Source organism: Mauremys mutica, chromosome 12 (genome assembly GCF_020497125.1).
Source record: "Mauremys mutica isolate MM-2020 ecotype Southern chromosome 12, ASM2049712v1, whole genome shotgun sequence".
NCBI lineage: Eukaryota > Metazoa > Chordata > Testudines > Geoemydidae > Mauremys > Mauremys mutica.
This window is the reverse complement of record NC_059083.1, coordinates 23,858,417-23,884,741: the sequence shown is the minus strand read 5'-3', so window position 1 is coordinate 23,884,741 and position 26,325 is coordinate 23,858,417. Positions and strand designations below refer to the sequence as shown.

The following is a 26,325-nucleotide window of genomic DNA, read 5'->3' as shown; positions in this document are numbered from 1 at the left end:
GTGTCCCTGAGACATGCAGCAGAGGGGGGAACCGGAAATCAGCCTCTCTAGCCTCATGGACCCCAGTCTCTATGATCTTGGAGGACTCCTATCTACCCAGCCTCTGGATCCTCATCTCTATGGCCCCTTGAAGCACCTCCCCGTCCCTCTCTGCAGCCTCAGGGATTGGGGGAGGAGGGGGAAGAACCCCTGGGGCTACAGGAGGGGCCCTGAGGGGCAGAGGTGGGGGCTGGGCAGGGGGTGGCACTAACAGCCGAGCTGGGGACAGACGGAGGTGGGGGTGGCAGGGACCCAGCATGAATCAATCAGGGTTTGGGGTGTTGGGGAGAAGCAGCAGCAGCAGCCAGGAGCATTTTGTACAGATCTGTGTCCTTAGATCTCACTGGGGGCTCCCAGCCCGGGATCAGCATGAGGGGAAGGGATAAGATCAGGGAAAGAAGAGAGCAGCCGAGGGGGATGATCTGTGACAGGGAGGAGAGACACAGGGAAATAAACAGGGATGGAAAGTGAGGCTAGAACAATAATGAATAGAAAAGGACAGTACGAAAGGAAAGGGAACGTGAGCGGGATGGGGAGATTTATTACATCTTACTGAAAGTGAGACTGTAACTGATTAATTCCCTATATTAATTCCTGGCCATTGGTGCAATTTTAGTGCCATAAAGAAAACTGTTCTCAGTAGCTGGGGATCTCCTGGCCGTGCTGTGGTTATTAAAGCGCCTTCTCAGCTCCTTTTACTTTGCTACTTTCCAGCAACTTACTGTAAATAAAACATTACAAACAATTCTTCGTGTTTGTTGCTCTTTAATGTTCCAGCTGCAAGGAATATTGAGCCTCTGGGAAGAGAGTTTGGATTTTACTGTGTGATGTGTCACTAACCAGCCTGTGCTCTGCCTCTGTCCTGTGCACACCCATGTCAATCAGGAATTGCTCAGCTGTGCTCTGTGGAGAGGTGACTGTTTGCACAGGGTGCAATCCATGAAGGGATTCAGGTGTTGCAATGCTGAGAATCACAGTGAGTAATTTTTAGGCAGTAAGAAAATCACAGGGACAGCAGCACTGTGACCCTCAGAGCTGAGTCAGGGGCCTAAACTCCCTAGACAATGCCAGGGCGACACAGGCACCTTACAACGTGATTCACAAAAGCCACCTCAGAAGGCGGGCAGCCATGTCAGCTAGCCAATGGGAGATGCCGACGAGGGGGGAAGGGGTGTCCTAAGTCACACCCCTCTCATGGATAGGTGCTTAAATCTGGGCTGCAGAGGGGTGTGTGTCTCTGCTTAGCAACCCACAAACAGGAACCCAACGTCTGACATCCAGGGCCTGGTAGTGGTGGCGGCAGCTGGGAGCCCCAGGCCCTTTGAAATCACCCCAGCAGGCTGCAAGGCTCCTGGGCGTACACGCTGGATGGGTGCAGTTGCACATTACGGGAAGGAAAAGTCCCGGACCCTGGCAGGAGCCATGCTGGGTAGGGAGAGAGGAAAAGCCCTGAACCCCAGCAGGAGCTGCACTGGCCAGGGGTGGGGAGAAGCAGCTCTGGACCGTGGTAGCTGGGTGGGGGGTTGGGCAGGGTGGGTAGGAGAAGCCCTGGACTCCAGCAGGAACCACGCAGGGTGGGGGGTGGGGAAAGATGTTGGGCTGAAGCCCTGACAGCTGAGTCCCTCTCTCTCCTGTGCCCCCTGCGCGGAGCTGGCTCTCACTCTCCAGCAGTGGAGAAATTCAGCCAAATCTACTCACCTTGGTATCTCCATTTCCCCATCACCACACAGCCCTGAAGGGATTCAGCTTAGGAGGCAGGGTCAGCATTAGCCCCATGTGGCAGGTGGGATGTAGGGCACCGAGAGGTGAAGTGACTTTCCCAAGGTTAAGCAGAGAGTCAGTGGCAGAGCAGAGAAGCAAACCCAGCACACCTGACCCTCAGGCCTGTGTCTTAACCACTGGGCCACCCTTCCTATCTGAGGAGGGGGAACCTCCTCTGCTGTTTTGAGTGGGTGGGTGGGAGCAGGCACTAGAAAGAGCCCCCAGGAGGTGGGGCGCAGAGAGAGATGGGTAAAAGGACATGGGTGGGAAGCAAGAAGGGGGAAACATCAGGAAGGGGAGCAAGGACTTAGAAAAGAAACAAGAGCAAGGGAAAGCGGCAGGGAGAGCAATAGGAAAGGAGAGAGGGAAAACTCCCCACTGCTTGTGTCTCCCATCCACCTTCTTCCCACAGCCGTCAGTGGCCCTCAGCTCCCAAACAGGCCCTAAGCAGGGGTGAAGCACAGAGACTGGGGTGTTACTGAAGACAGCTTGTAGCTGAGTGCAATGATTTTAATACACTGTAATTCATGGTAATGTAATGCTGTAGTTCACTGCTATTTTAATAATGACATTGCATGATACCAGTGATAGACACACATTCAATAACTAGAGTATGAAAGAAGTGTATTAATATGCTGAAAATTGTCAGTTCTGGGGACAGACTGAGCCCCCCCAGACACACACACCTCACCCTTAAGGCAGGAGGGGGGCAGAAAGGAGTGAGCAGTGGGTAGGAGGAGGCTGCCAGGGGAGGGGACTTGGGGGAGGAGGCAGAGCAGGGGCAGGAAGCGGTGGAGTGGGGTGAAGTGGGGGCTTGGCCTTGGGGAAGGAGGAGGACCCGGGATGGGGCATCCACCGGCACAACTAAAAGTCAGCACCTATGGCGCGTGGGGTGGTACTAGTGGCAGGAGCGAAGGCAGGAGGGTGGGCATGTGGAAGCCCTGGTCATGCCGGAAGAGCCCCCAGCAGTGCAGTTGACAGCTCACTGGGCACCAGCCAGCACAGGCGCAGCGCCGCCCAAATGTCAGACAGATGGAGTCCGCATGGGCGCAGTGCAGCTTGTGCATGCGGGCACCAGTGGGGGCCCATTAACTGTTCTGCCCTGGGGCCCGGAAATGCTGTTGTTAGGCCTTGGAGGGATTGTGTCATGTCCTGCTTGGGGCCCACAGCCCAGCTCCCTGTGCGTTCCCATAGCTTGTCCTCGGTGTCCGTTTCCCTTTCTGTTCACTGTGCTGGTTTAGATCAACGATGACACTCATTTAGGGGATTCCCTTGAGTAACTGAGAGAGATTTATGGTCTGAATTCTCATTGGCACAGCGCTGCCAACCCCAGGCATTTAAAAATCTTAAATCAGGCCAGCCCCCCAAAATCATGAGATTTAATAATAATGTATGTAAGCAGAGTCAGGATGAGCTCTACCCTGACATCTGGTGGTAGATTATGGGGAGTGCAGAGTGGAAGTTTCAAGTATTCGTATTAGCATTTCTGTTATTTGCATGGGCACTCCCACCCCACTTAGCATACCGCAAAGCAGCATGGGATGGTTATTTTCACAGCTGTGGGAGCCCCAATTTCGTTGTTATTGGGGCAGGAGGAATGAAATGTTGTCACCCTGATTGGGTAAATGGGGAACTACAAAATTATCTTGTGATGGGGGGTTTCATTGTCAGCTGGATAGCGCTTGCTAGATGGGGCACATGGGTTTCAAAACCCATTGAAGGAGAGAGGCTGTGGACAGATATTTGTACTGGTTGGTGCAGGCTTCTTGTGTGAGCCAGCAGCACCAGTTCCACTTGTGTCTCTCTCTCCACTGTGGAATGTCAGAGTTAATTTTTTATTCCCTTGAGAATCTAGATACAGGTTACTGAGCTGAACTCACTGGCAGTGGGGCTCCCCTACTATGAGCTGGAATCACTAAAAGCTGAAATCACTGAAGAGCTGGACGTGCTGAGCTGAGCGCACTGAGTACTGTGCTAATGAGTGGGGGAGCCTGAAGCAATACCGTGGAGCAGAGCAGCTGGCGGAACAGAGTGGAGCAGTTTGTGCAGCCACTGGGTGAGTGGAGCCAAGCAGCTCGTGAGGACGGCTGGAGTGGCTCACAGGACAGCTGGTGGACCAGAGCAGCTGGCAGAGCGGAGCAGCCCACAGAGCAAGCGGAGCTGAGCTGTTTGCGGGGATGACTAGTGGAAGAAGAACCCCACGAAGAGGCAGGGCAGTTGGCCCCAAAACCATGTAAGGTGCCCCTTTCTACCTAGGCTGGGGAGGGGGACCTGTGCAGAGAGACTCTTGAACTCTGGGGCTGCACTGACCCAGGACAGAGACTTTTGGATTGTGGGACTTTTGGGACTGTGGGTGATTTGGGGGTTGCCGGACTCAAGGGCCCCGAGAGAAGGACATGGCCCAATTTGTTGGGGTGTGTCTTTGCTCACGGTTTGACCTATGAACTCTAGCTGAAGTATTTTCCCAATTTAATGCTTGTTGTTTATCATGTATTAAACCTTTTCTGCTACACCAAGACTCTGTGCTTGCAAGAGGGGAAGTATTGCCTCCTCGAGGCGCCCAGGGGTGTGTGTAAGATTTTCCCAGGTCACTGGGTGGGAGCTTGAGCTGGTTTTGCATTATGTTGTGGGGAAGGGACCCCTATGTATTGAACCCAGCCCTTGCTGCTATCGTTTCGGCCCGGCAGAAGGGTTACAATAATAAATAGTAAATATTAGTATTTTATTTGCCTTTTGGTTTCTCAGAGCTTTAGACTGCACTCAGGGCCTCCACATGGTGGGGCGGGGGTGGGATTGGTACACTTTACCAAGGCCCAGAGACCCTGGGGGCCCAGCCCAGGCTGCAACCCCCATTACCATGTTTGGGAGGTGGCCTGAGAATCTCACCTCCTCACATGCTTCCAGGAGCTGGGATTTCATCAAACACAACAAATACTGTAAAACTCATGATAAAATCATGAAGTTGGTGATGCTGCAGCCCCTTTCCACTGAGCCAAAGCAGTGTTAGTGTAAATGAGAATCGAGTCTCGAAAACACTGATTCCAGCTTAACCAAGCTTTTAGCCTGAGAGTTTATCATCACAAGGCTGGGAAGAATGAGCTTTTATTCATAAATGTTGGCAAACGTTGCTTTTGCTGTCTACACACAGACTAATGAATAAAATATTTCAATTGATAATAAATGATAATTGGAGATACGCAAAGTAAGAACAAGGCTGCTTGAGAACTTATTTGTGTTTGATTGAAGGACAGTGACTCTGCATCTTTTGACAGGTGATGCGACCATCTGTGTTTTCATTGTTATAAAGCTTCAGCTTTTTGAATCTACTGACATTAAATCATTGGGGTCTGACTTGCTATTGACGTATCCCCCCATAATTTCCTGCAACTGTGAAAACTGAAGTTGAGAGCAATTGGAAGGAAATGCTAAACCCAGAGTTTTGTGAAATTGTGGGAACATTTAACTCAATAAATATCAGGAAAAAATACTTAAAACTGGCAGTGACATATATTTAATATCTCCATGAATATTGGGTCTCTCTCCTGAGACACACAGACTCTGCTCCTTCAAGGGCATCACCTAGGTGACCAGTGTGAAAAATCAGAGTGGGGTGGGGGGGTAATAGGATCCTACATAAGAAAGCGACCCAAAAATCATGACTGTCCCTATAAAATAGGGACATCTGGTCACCCTAGCATCACCAGAGGTGGATGCCCCCCAGCCACAGGGTCCTGTCCTGGGGCACATGTCACACAAACGCCTGCAGGCTACAACGTTCCCGGGGGCTCCTCCCCGCTCAGCAGCAGCAGAGTCAGTCCCAGGAAGGGAAACACCCGGCGGCTGCTGCCGGAGCTGCCAAAGCAGAGCCCGGCCGGCCTCACGTGGCTTCTCCTGCAGCGAATGTTGCCTGTTCTGGCGCCACCCCTGGGGGCGGGGCTTCTGCCTTTTCTGGTGGTTGGTTTTTAATTTCCCTCCCGAGAGCGTGATTGGCTCCTGGTTACCCAATCGGCTTCAAAAAAGCTTTAAAGGGGTGTTACTGCGCCTGCGCGATTTTTAGTTTCGGTTTCACGAGCCCCTGGCTGTTGCTGGCCCCGTTCCTTGAGCCTCCTGCAGCGACACGTGGCTGCTGCGGGCGCCTGGCTCGGGTGCGGGGGCCTTGACTTGTTCTTTGATTGGGGGTTGGGGGAGGTTTGCTGGCTGCCCAACACCTGCACTCCCGCCACCCATACGTGGCTGTACCTGGCTCACTGCAGGGAGGTTGTTGGTTGGGGGTTGTGGTTTGCAGGGGGGAATAGCAGTAGCTGTAGTGGGGAATCAATTTACCTGCCCTTGCCGTGCTCACCTAGCAGTTGCTGTGCACCAGTGGAGGAGCAGCTGTGGGGAGGGGAACTCCCAGGGTGTGTGGGGGAGGGGCTGGCAAAGGCTGCAGCTGGGTTTGAGGGAGTTGCAGGGGATTGGGCTGGCTGGGATGGGGATGGGGGAGGGGTGGCTCTATGGGTTTGTTGGGGGAGGGGAGTGGCACCCACTGTCCTGTGCTAATTCTTGGTTGGTCTTTGGTCATCTGTGGTGTATCAGCTGGGGGTAGGGTCTACTGGGGGTCTGCTCTGGGTGTGTACTAGCGGTACCTTGGGTCGCCTCCGCCCCCGCTTTAAAAAAAAATATTAAAAGTTCTGTCCTTTGTGTTGATCTGTCTTTCTCTTGGTTTTGGTTGGTGGGCACATTGGATTGGTGGTGTTGTGTGGACGGGGGCTGAGAGAGGCAAGGGGGACATTGGCTGTGGGGATTTCTGTGGGGGGCACAGAGAGGTGTTGCTTGAGGGGGACCCCTGAGTGCATGGGGGGAGGTATTTGAATGCAGAATGAGGAGGGGGCACTGGCATGGGTGGTGGAGGGCTTGGGCTGGGGTGTTGGGGGTGCATGGGGCCCTGACTGGGACAGAGTAGAGTGGAGGCATGAGAGTCTGGCTCTGGCAGTGTGGGGTGCATTGTGGGGGTCTGGCTGGGCAGTTGGGGGGCAAGACTTTTGATTTTTGTTTTTATTTAGATTTTTTTCACCATCAGTGCTGGTAAATCATCCCCATCACTAACCTGCCCCTACATTCCTGACATCAGGAAAGTGAAGCTGTTCCTGTTTAAACTGCCCAGAGGGAGCCATGGCCACAAAGAACTCCATGGCAAGTCTCCAGGAGGAAGCTACATGTCCCATCTGTCTGGAGTATTTCACAGAACCTGTCAGTCTGGAGTGTGGACACAATTTCTGCCGAGCCTGCATCACCCAGTGCTGGGAGGGATCTGATACAGCTGCCTCCTGCCCTCAGTGCAGACAAACTGTGCAACAGAGAAACCTCAGGCCCAACAGGCAGCTGGAAAATGTCCTAGAAATCGCCAAGCATCTGAGTTTACAGGTAGCAAAGGGAACAGGAGGGGACGGGGTGTGGGGGGAACACCAGGAGACTCTGAAACTGTTCTGTGAAGAGGATCAAACCCCCATCTGTGTGGTGTGCGACAGATCCCGGGCTCACCGCACTCACACAGTGGTTCCCATACAGGAGGCTGCCCAGTAGTACAAGGTATTGAGTTGCTGTCCAGTCTAATGGGTGATAACTTTGGATCTTAATTACAGGTTAATGGTTTAACTGTGTCATTCAGATGTGTGTAGCCTTCATTGCATGAAAGCTGATGAGGGAATTACAAGCTGTGCCTGGTATTACTACTTGTATCACAGTGTTTGTTATTTGAATCCCCTACAGACCCCAGATGAGCTCTGACCTCGATTGTAGGGGGCCCTGCACAAAACCCAGTGAAGGACAATCCCTGCCCCGAGCCACTTACAGTCTAACTGGACAAGACAGACAAAGGGTGGGAGGGGAAACTGAGGCACAGTAACGGGAAGTGACTTGTCCAAGGTGACTCAGCAGATCCGTGGCAGAGCTGGATATAAAAACCTGGTTTTCCAAGGCCCAGTTCAGTGCCCTAACCACTAGCTACTCTGCCCCTTTCAGCAGCACTGAGCAGTGATGAAGTGCAGAGATTAGGGAGAAAAGACTCCTTGATACAGGCCCTAGGCCCAGCAGGGAGATGAGGTTTCCCACTGGGATTCTGAACTCCTGTGCTGCTCCATGAGGGGTTAAACTCAGATGCTGCCGGCCTGCACTAGAGGAGATCACTGGGCTAAACGCTGTGTTGGATCCTGAGCAACAAAAAACGTCCACCCCTGTGGCAGGTTCAGTCACAGAGACCCCTTTGAGACTGTCACTTGATGCGCTGGGGTACCCCTGAGAACAACCGTCCTGCCAGAACAGGCACGCCTCCAGCAGGGGCAGCGAGTTATATGGGCCCGCGGTGCCCGGGCTCCAGCAATATTCGGGGCCAGGCCTCACCAACGTTCAGGGCCAGGTCTCTCTCCTGTCCCCGCCTGCTGCCCCTGTGCCTCTCCCAGGCCCCAGAGAGTCCCTGCAGCTCCACTAGGCATCAACTGCCGCCACAGGGTCCTAGTGCCCCCAATCCACTACTGCCAGGGCAGACTGATCCTGGGCCTGCCTTTCCCCCTCGGACCCTTTCATTTTCTGGGGGGACCCTCCTGCCTGCAGTCACCGCTCCTGCCCCACGCTGGACAAGGGGTAGCCCCAGCCCCCACCCCGAGTGAGGCTACAGTGAGGGGCAGCAGCAGGGGAGGAGGCCCACATGTGATGGCAACCCCTCCCCTGCCCCCACCACAGGGGAGGCGAGGGGACTTCCTGGACCTGAGAGGAGCCCTAGGAGCACATGCACTGACAGTGGTGTGAGGTGAGCATGGTGCTGGGGGGATGTGGGGGCCCCTCCCCCAGAGCTCGCTGCTGCCTGTGAAGACAGGGCTGCAGGTGGGGGGAGTCCTCTCTGGCCTGCCTGCACCCCAAACTCCTCATCCCCAGCTCTCACCCCAGCCCTCTGCCCTAGCCCTGAGCCCCCTCCCATACTCTAAACCTCTCATCCCCAGCCCCACCCCCAAGCCCTCACATTTTTACATTTTTAAAAAATATACAGTAACTCCTCACTTAACATTGTAGTTCTGTTCCTGAAAAATTCTACTTTAAGCAAAAGGATGTTAAGCAAATTCAATTTCCCCATAAGAATTAATGTAAATGGGGGAGGGGGGTTAGGTTCCAGGGATTTTATTTTTTTTGCCAGATAAAAGACTATACTTTATTTTTATAGATAGATAGATAGACATAGACACACACAGGATAAGTTTTAAACAATTTAATACTGTACACAGCAGTGATGATTGTGAAGCGTGGTTGAGGTGGTGGAGTCAGAAGGTGGCTATTTCCCAGGGATGCCTTACTGCTAAATGATGAACGAGCACTCGGCTGAGCCCTGAAGAATTAACACATTGTTACTAATGTAGCCTCACACGCTACAAGGCTGCACGAATGGAGGGAGGGGAGACAACATGGCAGACAGAGACAGAGACACCCCCACCCCCACCCCTGCAAGCAGGCGGTTCCCAGGAATAGCTCCAAGGCTACACAGAGAACTCAGGGGAGCTGTTGTGGGGCTGCCGGTCCACCCTGGTTCCAAGCCCCCACCACTAGTTCCAACAGGCTGCTCTTTCTGCAAGCAGTGGACAAAGCAGGCGGCTGTCAAACAGTGTTATAAGGGAGCATTGTGCAACTTTAAATGAGCATGTTCCCTAATTCAGAGGTTCTCAAACTGTGGTCCATGGACTACCAGTGGTCTGCGAGCTCCATTCAGGTGGTCCGTGGATAGTACCCTCTAAAGGTGTGTGCCTGAGTGGCTGTACATGAGAGAATGAAGGGCCACCCACCTAATTAGTGGAGTCACGCAGGTGTGGCTCCCAGCACATTCCACAGGCCCCTGAGCTGCCATCAGATGGACTTTCAGCTACACTGGTGATTTGCGGCGCTGGAAAGCCTCCACCAGCGCTGCAATTAGTAAGTGGCCACACCTGCAGGGCACTTCCAGCGCTGCAACTCCCTGGCTGCAGCGCTGGCCGTACACCTCACCAGCATGGGGAATAAGGATTCCAGCGCTGGTGCTGCAGCGCTGGTCATCAAGTGTGGCCACACACCAGCGCTGTGATTGGCCTCCAGGGTATAAGGATGTATCCCAGAATGCTTTTATAAATTACTCTCTTTGTTTTGTTATGCAGCCTCTCTTTGTTTTGTTGTGAACGAGCTCCGCGGAGCTCCGTTGCCGCTTATCTAAAAAACAAACAGAGCTCCTGTTTGCTGTGATCATCTGTACCTGGCTGTAAACAATCAAATGAGAGGCAGGCAGGGAGCGAATGAAACAGCGGGGAGTCGTGTTGGCTGCAGGCTGTTTGCAATTAAGAGTTAAGACTAAGGGGTCGGAAAAATGTTCTGATTTTTCAAGGCAGGAAGCTAAACACAGTGTTGGCTCCAAAAATCCACTCTCTCTCTCTCTCTCCCCGCTCCCTGTCACAGTAGACCCCACTCCACCCACCTCTTTTGAAAAGCACGTTGCGGCCACTTGAATGCTGGGATAGCTGCCCATAATGCATCACTCCCAACAGTGTTGCTACTGCTGCAAATGTGGCCACACACCAGCGCTGCTCCTACACAGCTGGATGACCAGCGCTGCAAACTGTAAGTGTAGCCATACCCTCAGTGTCCCACAATGCCTGCCCTGACTGCTCTGCTCAGTGTTTTGATCTCTGCTGCCCTGGAGGCATGTGCCCCTCCCCTCTCAAAGCTCCAGGAAGTCTCTGACAGCTGAGTGCGCTGCTCCCTTTGGGGAACAAACAAGAGCAAATCATTGGCATGCTCCTGTTCTACTCTGCACTAGGAACACGGCAGCAGGCAGACGGCTGTGCTGCTTTGCCATTCCTCAGCATGCAGAGCTCACAGAGCTACACGTGGTGCTGCTCTCGGGGGAGAACTCAGAGAATCCCAAGATGCGCAGCGATCAGCTCTTCCTTCCCACAACACTGCACTGTGGGATACATACCTAGGGTGCATTGCTCACTCATTTGATGATGATGCCCCCAATGTGGACGTGATCCAGGGAACTAGCTGCGTCCGCAGCAGCATCTCTGCGCAGCACGGCTCCCCCACCACAGCCGAATTCCCTCTCCTTGTCCCTGATGGCGGCTTCCCAGACTGCCCCAGGCCTCCTCAGTCTGTCCCCACATCCCTCCTGCAGCCGCAATGGGCAAGTGGCCTGAGAGGTCTCTGTTTATCCCACACCATGTACCCTGCAGCCCCTAGTGTGAGCTCCCCGCACACCCGCTGCCCTCAGCCATTGGGCCCCAGCCCTCACCTGGGGGACAGGAGCTTGGTCTCCCTGCAGTCCCTGGTTTCTCTGCTGGGACTGACAAACAGGGAGAAAATGGGGGCAGGGCCTTGCTGGGAGTGGTCGTGTTACAGGGGCACCTGCCCCACTAGGGCCCAGGCTGAGCTCCCAGCACATTCCACAGGCCCCTGAGTTGCCATCAGATGGACTTTCAGCCTCGGTCCCTGTGGCGGGGGTGGGGGGGAGGCACTGGGTTACTGCCCTGGGGGAGCTGCTGGGGGAGGGAGGAGATTTACCTGCTCACAGACAATTTTAACAGTTCTAAAACTTCAACTTTTTGACTCTCAGTGTCCAGTGTCATTAAATAGTTCTGGTCTGACCAAAATATTGTCTGATCCCCCCATAATTTCCCACAACTGTGAACATTTTAATTGGAATGAAATGATTAAAACCCAGATTGTCGTGCAGCTGTGAAAGTATAAATCAATAAATATAGAAATTGCTTAAAACAAACATCATTTGTCAAAACTATATATTATTAAAAAAATTTCTGTCCAGCCTGACTATCACTCCTGACACACAGCTCCTGGTCCTCCAGGTTCAGCCTCACAGGGGGATGCCTCAGTGACCCTCCCCACCAGCTCAGGGGCTGATTGCAGGCTGGGAGCCCTTTGGGGTTTCAATTACAGGCTAATTGCACTGAAAGTTACCTGTCACAGGTGTGACTGTACATTTTTTCACTAAAGCCTCCAGGGGTGAAATTGGTTGGGTCCTTCCTGCTCAGCAAACAGCATAAGTCATTTTCAGGCAAGGAAACACCCCTTTGCTGCTGCAGGCGGGGCAGAGTGTGAATTCAGGAAATTGAAACTTAGCCTGTTCCACTGCCCAGAGGGAACCATGGCTGCAGAGAACCCTGTGGAAAGTCTCCAGGAGGAAGCTACATGTCCCGTCTGTCTGGAGTATTTCACAGAACCTGTCAGTCTGGAGTGTGGGCACAATTTCTGCCGAGCCTGCATCAGGCAGTGCTGGGAGGGATCCGATACAGCCGCCTCCTGTCCTCAGTGCAGAGAAACTGTGCAACAGGGAAACCTCAGGCCCAACAGGCAGCTGGGAAACATGGTAGAAATCGCCAAGTGGCTGAGTTTACAGGCAGCAAAGGGAAGAGGAGGGGACGGGGTTTGTGAGAGACACCAGGAGGCTCTGAAACTGTTCTGTGAAGAGGATCAAACACCCATCTGTATGGTGTGTGACAGATCCCGGGCTCACCGCACTCACACGGTGGTACCCATCCAGGAGGCTGCCCAGGAGTACAAGGTAGGGAACGTTCGTGAAATTTATTGGGTTAACTTTTGGGGTTTAATGACAGGCTAAATTCACTGAGAGTTCCCTGTCATGGGTGTGACTCATCATTCAGCTCTGTAAAGTCTTCATTGTACGGGAGATGCTGTAACAAAATTAATGATCTGACAGTGCGGCAGCAGAGGCAAAATATTGTGACAAAGTGGGACTGTTCGTACTGGGGGCTGGGTACAGATCCTAAGTATCTCGCAGCAAAAGGCCATGCAGCCAAATGCCTGAAGCTCTGTCTCCTAGCAACGGATGGCCCGGCCCCTCCCTGCAAAGGTGCCTCTAAAGGTGTTAGAGACAAAGGGGTCAGGTGACCTCCTAGCCCCGGAAAGAAGCGGAGCAGAGAGGAGGGGCTGGAGGGGGCTGGGCATACTGGAGTTGGCTGGGAAACAGAGGGGAAGCAGAGAGAGAGGGCTCTGATCCCCGATGGGGGTTATGGGGTCCCAAGATGGACCTGACAAGGGGAGATCCTGTTACCTGTGCCTGCAAGACCTGTGTTGGACTGTATTCCTGTCGTCTAAATAAACCTTCTGCTTTACTGGCTGGCTGAGAGTCCTGGTGAATCGGCAGGGAGGCCGGGGGTGCAGGGCCTGACTCCCCTACACTCCGTGACAACTGGTGGCAGAGGTGGGATCGACTGCACCCCGTGGACGGCGCTTCCTGCAGTAAGTGACTGGGGAGCAGTAAAACGAAGGGGCGATTAACCCCTGGGAGAGTGTGGCCAGAGAGCAGGAATTTGCAGTAACAGGGTCCCCCGGGGGATCGCAGCGAGCAGTCCCAGGGGCGGAGGAGTCTGCTGCTTGACCCTGGCAGAGAGGGGGTGACCTCAAGGACTGGCACACTAGGGGTCCCCCTAGGGGTCCCCCCTCGCCGCTCCCCACTGGAACCCGTGGGGAGCAGCGAGCATCCCGGCCTCCGAGCGGCCAGCAGGAAGATGTATGCCAAGCAGCGCAAGTGCGACCTGGTGGAGCAGTGCAAGCAGAGGGGGCTGCACTGTGGGAAGCTCACCAAGGCCCAGCTGATTGCCCGGCTGGAGGAGAGAGACCGCGTCAATGAACCGGTCCCGGTCTCTGAGGGAAGCAGCCCGGCAGATGCAGCACAGGCACCAGTGTCTGTCCCCGCTGGGAGTGGTCAGCCGGCCGCTGAGGGCTCCCCGAGACCTCCCACCCCTAGGGGGAGGGGGAGCCCAGTGACTACCGAGGGCTCAGTGGCCAGCAGGGGATCATCCCGGCGGAGATCCCTGTCCCTGGAGCGGAGGCGGCTGGAATATGACAGGGAGGCGCTCGAGTTAAGGAGGCAAGAACTGAGACAGGAGCGAGAGGATAAGCAGAAGCAACGCGAACACGAGGAGAACCAGCGCCAGCAGGAACGGGAGGAGAAGGAGAAGCAGCGCAAACATGAACTGGCCCTGGCCCAGCTGAACAACAGTAAGGTCCCGGCTGCGGTGAGTGAGGGGGGGGCCCAAGCCTACAAAGAGCTTCGATAAGAACTTCCTGGCCCGGCGTAAGGAGGGGGAGGACATAGACACCTTCCTGACGGCCTTTGAGAATGCCTGCGAGCTGCACAAGGTTGACCCTGGAGACAGGATCCAGTTTCTCACCCCCTTACTGGACTCCACCGCCGTGGAGGTGTACAGCCGAATGAAAGGGGCGGAGGCGGGGGACTACAACCTGTTCCAAGAGGCCCTGCTCCGCGAGTTTGGGCTGACCCCGGAGATGTACCGGAAGAGGTTCTGGAGTCAACATAAGACCCGGGAGGTCACATACCTACAACTGGTCAACCGGGCGCAGGGGTACGCCTGCAAGTGGACAGCTGGGGCCCAAACTAGAGAGGTCCTGCTTGACCTATTCATACTGAAGCACCTGTATGAGCAGTGCCCATCGGACCTGAGGCTGTGATTGATGGACCAGAAGCCGGAGAACCCGCAGCATGCAGGCCAGCTGGCCGACCAATACATGGACAGTCGGACAGGAGATGGCAGGGAGGAGTCTCGAAGGAGCAGGTCTGCCTCAACGCAGAGAGAGAGTCACCATGGGACCTCCCAGAAGGGGCCGAGGGAGGGCCCCCACCAAAGGGAAACATCTAGCGTCAGGTCCAGCCGTCCCACTCGAGGGGACCAATGGGACATGAGCTGCTATCAATGTGGCCAACAAGGCCACATACGGGCCCAGTGCCCCAAGCTCCGGGACAAACTGAGCAGACCAACCCCACACCGGGTCAACTTGGTAGAGACCCAGCCGGATGAGGGGCAGCGTTTGCAGGAAAGGGGGGCTGGCCGCGTACCACCTGCGAAGGAGGGAGGGGGGCCCCGGGTCGGCCCCTCCGAGGGGCTGGATGCTCCCCGCCCTGAGTTTGGGGTTTACAGGGTAGGCACAGGGCTGCCCCTCCGGGGCGAGTGCCTTGTTCCCCTGGAGGTAGACGGGAGGGAGGTCACCGGGTACTGGGACACGGGCGCAGAGGTGACGCTGGCCCGGCCCACGGTGGTGGGCCCAGATCGGATGGTGCCCAACACCTACCTGACCCTGAGGGTTGTGATCGGGACCCCATTCAGGGTGCCTGTGGCGAGGGTACACCTAAAGTGGGGGGACAAGGAGGGCCCCAAGGATGTGGGGGTGCACCCACATTTGCCCACGGAGGTGTTAATGGGGGGGGATCTTGAGGACTGGCCCAGTAACACCCGGGCTGCCCTGGCTGTGAACCATAGTCAGAGTCGACGCAGGGCTCTGCACCCTGACACCGGGGAAAGTACTCTGCCCGAGGCACCGGACCCTGACCCGGTGGGGAGGGAACGCCCAGGGACAGGGCTCAGAGAGGCTGTGGCCCCAGACCCAGCCGGTGAGAGAGAGCAGATCCCCGTCCCTGCCCCAGCGGCTGAGTACCAGGCCGCGGTGCGGGAAGACCCCTCCTTGCAGAGGATAGGGGACCTGGCCAGCCTCGGGGGGGGGGGGGGGGACAGACCATGGGACTAGGTGGCCGGAAAAGGTTCCTGTGGGAGAAGGGGTTCCTGTACCGAGAATGGGCTCCCCCAGGGAAGATGGAGTCAGGGGGGATCAGGAGGCAGCTGGTGGTACCCCAGGAGTATCGCCACCAGCTGCTGTGCCAGGCCCATGACATTCCCCCCTCAGGGCACCCGGGAGCCTGGCGTACCCAGCAGAAGCTGCTACAGAGCTTTTACTGGCCTGGGGTCTTTGCCCATGTCCGGCAGCACTGCCACTCCTGTGACTTCTGCCAGAGGGGGAGGAAGGCCCGGGACAGGGGGAAGATGGCTGTAAGACCCGGGCCCCGCCCTGAGGAGCCTGTCCAGAGGGGGGCCAGGGTCAGAAGGGGGGCTCTGAACAGAGAGAGCCCAAATCACAGCCCCCCAGACTGGAACGTGGGGAGAAGGCCCCAGCCCCGCGTGCACCCCAGGGGTATTGGGGTGGGGAAAGGGCGCGGGCGGCATAAGGTTTCCCCCCTGCAACCTGCAAGTGCCCTCGAGTCCCCCTGACCTACAGGGGGGCAGGAAACTGGAATGACCTGGGGTAACTCTCCCCCCAGATCGGGGGGGACCCTGGGGCCTCTGTGGGAATGTAGGTGGGTTCGAACTTCCCCAGGTCACTGGCTGGAGTGACCCCGCTCAGTTCGGTCTCAAAGGGGGGAGAGGTGTGACGAAGTGGGACTGGAAGTGGGACTGTTCGTACTGGGGGCTGGGTACAGATCCTAAGTATCTAGCAGCAAAAGGCCATGCAGCCAAATGCCTGAAGCTCTGTCTCCTAGCAACGGATGGCCCGGCCCCTCCCTGCAAAGGTGCCTCTAAAGGTGTTAGAGACAAAGGGGTCAGGTGACCTCCTAGCCTGGGAAAGAAGCGGAGCAGAGAGGAGGGGCTGGAGGGGGCTGGGCAGACTGGAGTTGGCTGGGGAACAGAGGGGAAGCAGAGAGAAAGGGCTCTGATCCCCGATGGGGGTTATGGGGTCCCAAGATGGACCTGACAGGGGGAGATCCTGTTACCTGTGCCTGCAAGACCTGTGTTGGACTGTATTCCTGTCGTCTAAATAAACCTTCTGCTTTACTGGCTGGCTGAGAGTCCTGGTGAATCGGCAGGGAGGCCGGGGGTGCAGGGCCTGACTCCCCTACACTCCGTGACAGGCAGCAGAGGCAAAATATCAAGGCTTGAAAGTAGGATCTACACCCTCTTCCCCAAAGCCCCTCCCATTCCCCACCGCAAAGCCCCACTCACTCCATACCCCCCTTTCTCCATTGCTCTCCATTCCCCACCCTCGCTCACTTTCACTGGTCTGGGGCAGGGGGTTGGGGTACAGGTGGAGGTGCGGGCTCCGGGCTGGGGCCGAGGGAGTTGCAGTGTGGGAGGGGGCTCTGGGCTGAGCCTGGGGCAGGGGGTTGGGGTGCATGATGGGTGAGGGGTGCAAGCTCTGAGAGGGAGTTTGGGTGCAGGAGGGGGCTCTGGGCTGGGGCAGAGTGTTGGGGTGCAGGAATGGGTAGGAGGTGCTGGCTCTGGGAGGAGGGTCAGGGCTAGGGCAAGAGGTTAGGGTGCAGGAGGGGGTACAGGGTGCAGAAGGAGGTAAGGGATGCTGGGTGAAGGATGGGATATCGGGTGCTGGCTCCAGCTGGGCAGCACTGACCTACCTTGGGAGGCTCCCAGTGCAGTGGGGCTAACGCAGGCTCCCTGCCTGCTCTGGCCCTTCGCCACTTCTGGAAGGGGCCAACATGCCCCTGTAGTCCCTGGGAGAGGCATGTGGCTCTGCGCGCTGCCCCTCTCTGCAGTCACCGCTCCCGCAGCTCCCATTGGCCACAGTTTCCCATTCCCGGCCAATGGGAGCTGCAAGGGCAGTGCTTGCAGGGGCAGTGCTTGCAGGAAGGAGCGATGTGCAGAGAACCCTGCCCTCACCCCAGGCTGCAGGGGCATGCTGTCTGCTTCTGGAATTGCCGTACAGCTGCTGGAGATTGCAATCGACTGGGAAAGTCTCCAGGATTGACTAGTCAATCACAATCGACTGGTAGGTGACCACTGGTCTAGCTAGACAAAAGGTGGGAAGAGAAAGTGGGGCAGCGAGTTGCCCATAGTCACCCAGCATGTCAGTGACAGACCTTAGCATAGAACCCAGATCTCCCCAGACCCAATCTAAGACCCAAACCACTTTGCCATGCTGCCATCTTAGCATCAGCCCCACCCAGTGATGAAGAGTCTCCGTTAGGAGGGAGAGACGCCTTGATAAAGGTCCCAGGCCCAGCAGGGAGAGGAGGTTTCTCACTGGGATTCTGAACTCCTTTGTTGCTCCATGAGGAGTTAAACTCAGATGCTGCCGGCCTGCACTAGAGGAGATCACTGGGCTAAACGCTGTGTGCTGAGTCCCTACCGGACAGGGACAGTGCTCCACAAAACTGGGACTGTGCAACTTCCAACCAGACGAATGGTCTCCTTACATCTCCTGGGGTTTGACCTGGTGCTTAGACCAGCTCTGCCCAACCAGTGCAGTCCCCAGGGCTTCAGGCCTGAAATCCCAGCCCCTGTTTAAACCCTGGTGGCTTCTGGAATTTGTATCACTTGGTTTGTTAAACCTTCTACAAAACTGGTTTCTTGATTCACCCCCATGTGACTCCAGTGCCCTGTTATGTGTTGTACCCCTAATCAATTCCCAAATATCAGTAAAGCTTGGGTATAATTGAGATCTCTCGCTAATTACTAAAAAGGCTGAACTGGAATTGGTAACAAGTCGGAATAGAACATGCTCCCAGTCTCCATTAGTAAGATTTTATCTCCTTGGTGGTCCTGATGTCACAAAGCAATTAGAACCACAGTCATCTTGGGTTTCAGGTGGAAAAACACCCACTTCCCAGCACCTCTCAACTATCCAGATGAAAGCTCCCAAATCATTTGTTTCTTCAGGAAAAAATCCAGGCCCACTTGAAAACTCTGAGGGAAGAGAGAGAAAAGCTGCTGGGATTGAAAGCGACTGGAGAGGGGAATTGCCGGGAATATCTGGTAGGTGCCTGTTGTTATGAACCAGCTGGGATTGGCAGTGGGAGGCCTGCTGGAGGCACACTCCTGTGTGGCCTACGTGAAATTGTGTGTGTTTCTCCATGATCATGGATTGCTGGGTAGACAAGCCCTAAGCATGTGTAGACAAGCCCTAAGCTTCCACTGCAGTTGATGAGTTAATGTCTAGCCCTTGTGGCTTTCCCAGAAATCCTCCCCAAGTGAACTGAATGTCCCTGTGAAGTGCTGTCCGCTGTGTCTGGTCATTTTGTGCATTTTTAAAATGTTTTCTTCTTTTACCTTCGCTGGTGTCTCTGTCAGTGTAGTGCTGAGTCCTGCCAGAGATCATAAATAACAGAAGATGCTGACCATGACAGGCATAGAAACATCCCTTTCAGAGATACAGGGGCCAAAGGGGAAGGTGTGAGAGAATCCCCTGCCTAGTACCCACAGGGTAGAGTCAAATGTCAGAAATCTGAGGATTTTCAATGAAGTTCTTTCTCCTGCACACTCAGCCCTCCATGAAAGGACCCCGGACTCCACCCATGTGCCTGACCAGCCCTTGCCCTATTTCATACAGAAACAAACATAAACCGAGAGGCAGAAGATTGTGTCTGAATTTCACCAACTGCAGCAGTTCCTGGAGGAACAAGAGCGACTCCTGCTGGCCCAGCTGGAGAAGCTGGACGAGGAGATTGTGAAGATACGGAATGAAAATGTCAGTAAACTCTCAGAGCAGATTTCGTATCTCAGTGAGCTGATCCGTGAGACGGAAGGAAAGTGTCAGAAGCCAGCGAGTGAATTCCTGCAGGTGAGAAACGCAGGTGGGTGCTCCAGGGCAGGCAGATCCCTGCCTCACTGCTGCCCACCAGCTGCCCTGCCGATCAACTACTCGTCTTCTTCCAGCACCATCTTCCTGCTGCAATCAGCTGTTCGACTGTGTGCAGGAGATGCTGGGAGGGAGGGGGAGGAGCAGATAGGGAGTGTGCTCATGAGAGGAGGCGGGGAAGAGGCAGGGTGGGGGTGGAGGTGGAGGTGGGGGGCAGGTGGGGTGTGGAGTGGGAGCGGGAAGAGTAGCGCTAGGGTTTTGCATTGCGGGAAGGGGTGGAGTGGGGGTGAGGGTGGAGTCGAGCACCCCCAGGGACAATTGGAAACCAGCACCTGTCGTTAGAAACATGCCAGACCCCCAGACTGGGAAGGGAGGGCTCCTGAGTCCTAAGCACTGGAGTCCAGCAGTCGGAGACCATGGTGTAACTCGGCATGTGCATTGCTGACGTGAATAACTATTATTCTTTGCAGAGTCACAGACACAGAGATATGAGAGATGGAAAAGCCCCATTAGCTCAGGGAATCCATGACCATGAGCCAGGACAGGGCCTCCCTTCCCCATATTTGCAAAATCCCTTCCCTGGAATCCTGTGTGTGTGTCAGAGGGGACTGAAATTCTTTTGTCTCTCTCTCTTCTAGGATATTAGAAGCACCTTGAGTAGGTACGTGTCTCTTTCTCACTCCCCCGCACACCTCACAACGCTGGGAAGGAACTTGGTGGTGATGTTAGCACTGCATCTCCCCAGGGCTCTACAGCAAAATGTGTGAGGAAGGTCACATGTTGGATACGAATCTCTCTGATCAACTTCATCCTGAGGTTCTCACCCTTGTAGAGAAAACTCTTGAATTCTCCATTCAGTGGGAAGGACTGACCTCAAGTATTTCCTAGAGATGTCACCTCCCTGAGGGACTGGCTGCCTCAGGATTGTGGGGGTGGAATATGGGCCTGTCACTGCTGGGGCACCGGTCACTTATCAGCCCGGGCCAGCAGTTGTCAAGAATGTTTCCAACCTGAGGACTGTTTGGAGACCTGTGAGAAATGAGCTGGGGAGGGGGTAGTTGGTGTCTCAGTCTCGCTCCTAGAGGCAGATTTCTATAGCACTTCACCTGGGAACCTCCTGTCCCTCAGAGCATGGAGGCCAAGGAGCGAATTGGCCATGGAGACACAATTCCCCTTTTGTGCCCAGAGCTGGTCTCTCCAGACGAGAGTTGAAGAATATTAATGACCTTTGAAGGGAAGGTTGTACGGCCATGGGCTGTGTTGCATCTGCTCTGAGGCTGGGAGAAGTTGAGGAATTTATAACTCCAGGCCCATTAGAGCAGCGACTCACTAGCCAGAACTTATAATGAGTCACACAGTAAAATACAATCACGTGATATTGTTTCTCTCTAGGTGTGAGAAGAGGACGTTCCAGCAGCCAGAGGAGATTTCTCCTGAACTGGAAGAGCAAGTCAGTGGTTTCTCCCAGAAAACTATTGTGCTATTGGAGACTCTGGGGAAGTTCAAAGGTACCTAGAAGGGATCTGGGAATGGAAATTGGGATGAGCCTCTGAGAGGGAGGGAGGAGAGTGTCTCTGGCCAATTGGTTCACAATTAGATGATGCTTCTATTTACTTGTTGGGTGAGAATGTCACGCACTTGGGGTCCAAGTCACTCAGGATGATTAATTCAAACCTTTATTTCTACCAAAAATATGCCCTGCCATGACAATTACTGTTAAAGAAAGAAATGACTCAGACTCATGGACTTTATGGCCAAAAGGGATCATCATGATCATCCAGTCTGACCTCCTGCACATGGCAGGAGCCAGAACCTCACCTACCCACTCCTGCAATAGACCCCTAACCTCTGGCTGAGTTACTGGAGTCCTCAAATCATGATTTAAAGACTTCAGGTTACAGAGACTCCACCATTGACACTAGCTTAAATCTGCAAGTGACCCATGCCCCACATCGCAAAGGAAGGCAGAACCCTCCCCAGACTCTCCGCCAATCTGACTTAGGGGAAAATTCCTTCCCGACCCCAGATATGATGGTCAGTTGGATACCAAGCATTTTGGCAAGACCCAACAGCCAGACACGTGGCAAAGAATTCTCTATAGCTCAGCGCCCTCCCCATCCACTGCCCCAACAGAAACCATGGGGCACATTTCTCAACGGTGGATCCAGCCCATCACTGTGCTCGGGTCCCATACGGCAGCTAGTCTGGGCCAAATGGGCTGTAGGGAAGGAGAAAGCCCCTCCCCCACGGTGAGGGATCCCTCCAGCACAGGAGCCTCTGGTGCCTCCTCCTCAGCAGCTGCAGGCACAAGGCGGGTTCCTGAGAGGGCTGGGAATGGGATGGGGGTGGTGAGGGCGGGTGGAAGAGGGAGGGGGGTGGACAAGGGATAGAGGGATGTGGGCCGTGTAAAGCTGGGCCTCTGACACTCTGCACGCTGGGCGAGACACATGGGGACCATTGTCCTAGGGATGTAACTCTGGCTGGTTCAGAACTTCCTCAGCCTGTGCCAAGGTCTGCACCGGCCCCTGCAGCCACTGAACAGCAGAGTCACCCCTCTCCTGCTGGCACAGGTGAATCTGTCCCTTGAGTCAACCTTCCCCCATCTCAATTTCCACATTTATAAATTGGTTTTACTATTATTTCTATTTCTGCCTATGGAGGACGAGGCCCCGTTGTGCTGCTCTCTGTAGAGATGCTGACTAAACAGACCCAACATCTCACAGTTAGAGCCAGGATTTCACAAACTCTCAACATCCCGTTAGTGTCAAAGGGACCCAAGTGGGAAAAGTTACTTTTATGCCAAAGTCTTTGTATGATCTGAGTCTAGGTTACGACAAAAGGCAGTAAGTGAATAAGACAAACCAACTGGAGTCTGAAGGGTGGGAGGGGATGAGGAGGGGAAAAGTAAATCTCACTGACAGATTGTGGGTCCTGGGATAGTTATGAGGCTGCAAGGACATTTGTTCCATTGCTAGGAGATGCCTGAATGAGAGAGGAAAGAGACGGTTTCTAACCTTTTTATATTAAATATCTGAGTGTTTCTCGGTGTGTTTCACTGTCATAATTAAAAGACAGTTCTATGAATTGTGAGTGGGGACACTGTGATAAATATGAAAGGCTGAAATCTCATCTCCTTTCTCCTTCCCCCCTCCAGACACTCTGCCATGTGCACTAGAGACGAAAAGAGGAGGATCCCTAGGAACATTCAGACAGGGTGAGATTGCAGCTGGAGATTGTTTTTAAATGATCAGAAAACGTCTTCATGAGATTGTAGCTAAAGTTACCAGCCAAACCGATACCAACTACGACACACACAGCCCTAAAAACAACACACTCAGCAGTGAGGCGCTCCCTGAGTTCACTCCCACACAGCTGCCCAGAAAAACTCTGCCTGAACAGCCTATGAACAGAGCTCTCTGCCCTGAGGGCTGACACATCCCTCTGCTTTACCATGGTGCAGGGGGTCTTCTTCATCCACTTCTCCAACATCCTGCCTTTCCTCTGGGCAGGGCTGGGCTCTCCCATTGGAGCTGCTCACTGCTTCCTGGGTTGGGGAGATATTCTCCCTATGATGCTGGCAGCTCCTCCCTTCTCTCTAGGGATGGGGCTACCCCACCCAATACCACCTCCTACTCTCTGCTCTTAAGCAGCTCTTCCCCAATGCGGCATCTTCCTCTCTGTTCCCTGGTCTGGGATTGGAGGCTGCATTAGGGGAGGGAGCTTCTCTCTGGGGTTCAAAGCTGGTACCTGCCTCCTCTGCTCCCTCCTCACTAAAACCTTCCTTGCTGTGACTCTGACGCTGGGTGTGGAGCAGCCCCAGCAGAGGGAGCAGGGAGCTGATTCCTCAGCAAGCAAATGAAAAACTAATGAAGTAGGTCCCATTACACAGCCTGAGGAACTGCAGTGACGTCCCTGCTCAGTCTCAGGTGCCCAGGCCAGAGGCAGCTCCCTGGGATCCAGGCCTGTCCCAGCCAGGATGGGGCTGCTGGGGAGTGTGAGAAATGGTCCCAACCTCCCCCAGGGCCGAGCTCTGCCCCTCACATTCTGGTTCTCTCTCTCTCTCCAGCGAATGTGACTCTTGATCCAGACACGGCTCATCCCCAACTCGTCCTATCTGAGGATGGGAAAAGTGTGAGCTCGGCAGACACGTGGCAATATCTGCCTGACAACCCTGAGAGATTTGACTATTGGGCCTGTGTGCTGGGCTGTGAGGGATTCACCTCGGGGAGACATTGCTGGGAGGTGGAGGTGGGAGATGGGGAAAGCTGGGCTGTCGGGGTGGCCAGAGAGTCTGTGAGGAGGAAGGGATGGATCAGCTTTTGCCCTGAGGGGGGGATCTGGGCTGTGGAGTGGTGGGAGCGTCACTTCCAGGTTCTCACTGACCCTGAGACCCCCCTGCCCCTGAGCCGGGTCCCCAGCATGATCCGGGTTTGTCTGGACTGTGACCGGGGGCAGGTGACATTTATCGATGCTGGTGACGAGTCCCCGATCTTCACTTTCCCACCGGGCTCCGTCCCTGGGGAGAGAATCCGACCCTGGTTCCGGGTGTGGCTGGGAGCCCGGCTCCGACTGCGTCCCTGAGAGGGGTGGGGAATATCCCACTGGAGAACCAGAAATCAGGCTTTCTAGCCTCACACACCCCAGTCTCTATCACCTTGGAGGACTTCTGTCTACCCAGCCCCTGACTCCTTGTGTCTATGACCTGTGGAAGACTCTCCCCTTCCCTGCAGCCCCAGGGATGGATTGGGGAGAGGGGAAGAACCCCTGGGGCTGCAGGTGGAGCAGAGGCGCCCTGAGGGGCAGAGGTGGGGTCTGGGCAGGGGGCAGAACTAACAGCTGGGCTGGGCACAGGCAGCTGTGAGGTGGCAGTGATATACGGTATGGGTACACTTGCAGCTGTACAGCGCTGGGAGTTAAACCTGTCTTCGTACAGCTGAGTAGGGAAAGCGCTGCAGTCTGGCCACACTGACAGCTACCAGCGCACTGTCATGGCCACATTTGCAGCATCTGCAGTGGCATTGGGAGCGGTGCATTATGGGCAGCTATCCCAGCGATCAAGTGGCTGCAACGTGCTTTTCAAAAATGGGGGTGAGGTGGAGTGTGATAGGGAGCGTGGGGGAGAGAGAGAGGGGGGTTTCAAGCTGACACTGTGTCAGCAGCTGCCTTGCAAGTTCCGACCCCCTCCCCCACCCCCACCCCCACCCCCTCTCACTCACTGAAAGCAAACAGCTTTTTTTCCTCACAGACCAGATAAGCAGCTGCTCCAAAACAGACCCCCTCCCTCCTGCTCCTGCTCCTGCCCGCCATGCTGCTTCTCTCCTCAAGCCCCTTCATTCCCCCTCTCTTCAAGCAAACACTAGCTGTGGGCGTTCCAAAGGGAGCCGCCTGCCTGTCTAGTCACAGCAAACAGTAGCTGTGTTTGGTTTTTTGATAAGCAGCTCCAGGAGCCCGGAGTTGACAACAAAACAAACAGAGGCATCACAACAAAACAAAGAGTGTTATCTTTACTGAAAAGGATTATGGGAAGCTTCCAGAGGTCAGTCACAGCGTACTAAGATTATTCCCTGTTTACACTGGCATCCCAGCGCTGCAGCAGCAGCGCTATACTCTTTATTCCTCTCGTGCAGGTGGAGTACAAGCAGTGCTGTAGCTACGGAGATACAGCGCTGTATGTGCCTTGCCAGTGTGGACGGGGAGTGAGTTACAGCGCTGTAAAGCCACCACCAGTGCTGTAACTCTCAAGTGTAGCCAAGGCCATAGCTTGAATCAATCAGAGTTTGGGTGGTTGGGGAGAAGCAGCACGGGGGAGTGTTTTGTACAGATCTGTGGGATTCGATCTCACTGGGGTCTCTCAGCCAAAGCTCCTGCCGCAGGGGCCAAAGTCACCTTCCGCTGTAACTACACAACAGCTGGTAACCCTGTAATTGTCACAAAAGGTGCAGGAGGGGAAGATGGGTGCAGATTGATTAAAAAAACATGTAACCTTAAAAAAGTGATCATTGTGTCAGTTTCATGTTGTTTTTTTTTAAACTGAGGTTGCAGCACTGGGAGAGGCAGGAACAGGGCAGGTTTAACCAGAGGAAATTAGAAGAAGCAAGGAGAAACATTAAATTAAAATAAAAGAAGAATAAAGGGAGAGTCGTTGAGTAATGGTGGAAAACAGAAATGAGAAGAGTGACAGGAAAATATCCCTGACAGGGAACCAGCTGGGGGCAGCAAGAGGAGAAGGGATAACATCAAGGGAAAGAAGGGAGCAGCCAAGGGGGATGATCTGTGACAGGGAGGGGAGGAGGGTGGGAGAGACACGGGAAAATAAACCGGGATCAGAAGTGAGGGTTAGAAAAGCGAGTAGAAAAGGACAGTATGGAAGGAAAAGGAACATGACAGGGACAGATATTTATTACAAGTTACTGAAAGTGACACTGTAACTCATTTACTCCCTATATTAATTCCTGGACGACTGTACTGTTGTTGTGCCATTAAGAAAACTGTTCTCAGTGGTTGGGGAATCTCCTTTCTATGCTGTGATTATTAAGGCTCCTTCTCTGCTCTGTTTACTTACCACCTTTAGTTACTTACTGTAAATAAAACATTACAATTATTTGTGTTTGTTCCACTTTACTGTCCCAGCTGCAGTTGCTCAGGGCAGACTTCTGGCATTTGCTTTCTAACTTGGTTGTGTCTCCCCAGCACCCACAGGGAATATTGTGCCTCTAAGAGGAGAGTTGGGTTTTACTGGAATGTGTCACTCTCCAGCCTGTGCTCTGTCTCTGTCCTGTGCACACCCATGTCAATCAGGAATTGCTCAGCTGTGCTCTGCAGAGAGGAGGCTGGTTGCACAGGGTGCAATCCATAACCTGGTGTTGCAGTGCTGAGCATCACAGGGCTAAATTTGTACGTAACTAGAAAAATCACAGTCTTCAACTCTGCAAAGCTGAGTTAGGGGCCTACACTCCCTAGATAATGCATGGGCATCACAGGCACTTTACAGTGCGATTCACAAAAGCCAGCTCACTAGGCGGGGAGCCAGCTCAGCTAGGCAATGGGAGAGGTGATAAGGGGGGAGGGGTGTCCTAAGCCCTGCCCCCTTTCACAGACAGGTGCCTAAATCGGGGCTGCAGA

At 54.4% G+C, this 26,325-nt stretch overlaps 1 pseudogene; it reads left to right on the top strand.

Annotated features, from left to right (window-relative positions):
* Window positions 1-11,380: 11,380 nt before the first annotated feature.
* LOC123344941 lies at window positions 11,381-23,874 on the top strand (annotated as a pseudogene).
* Window positions 23,875-26,325: the final 2,451 nt, after the last annotated feature.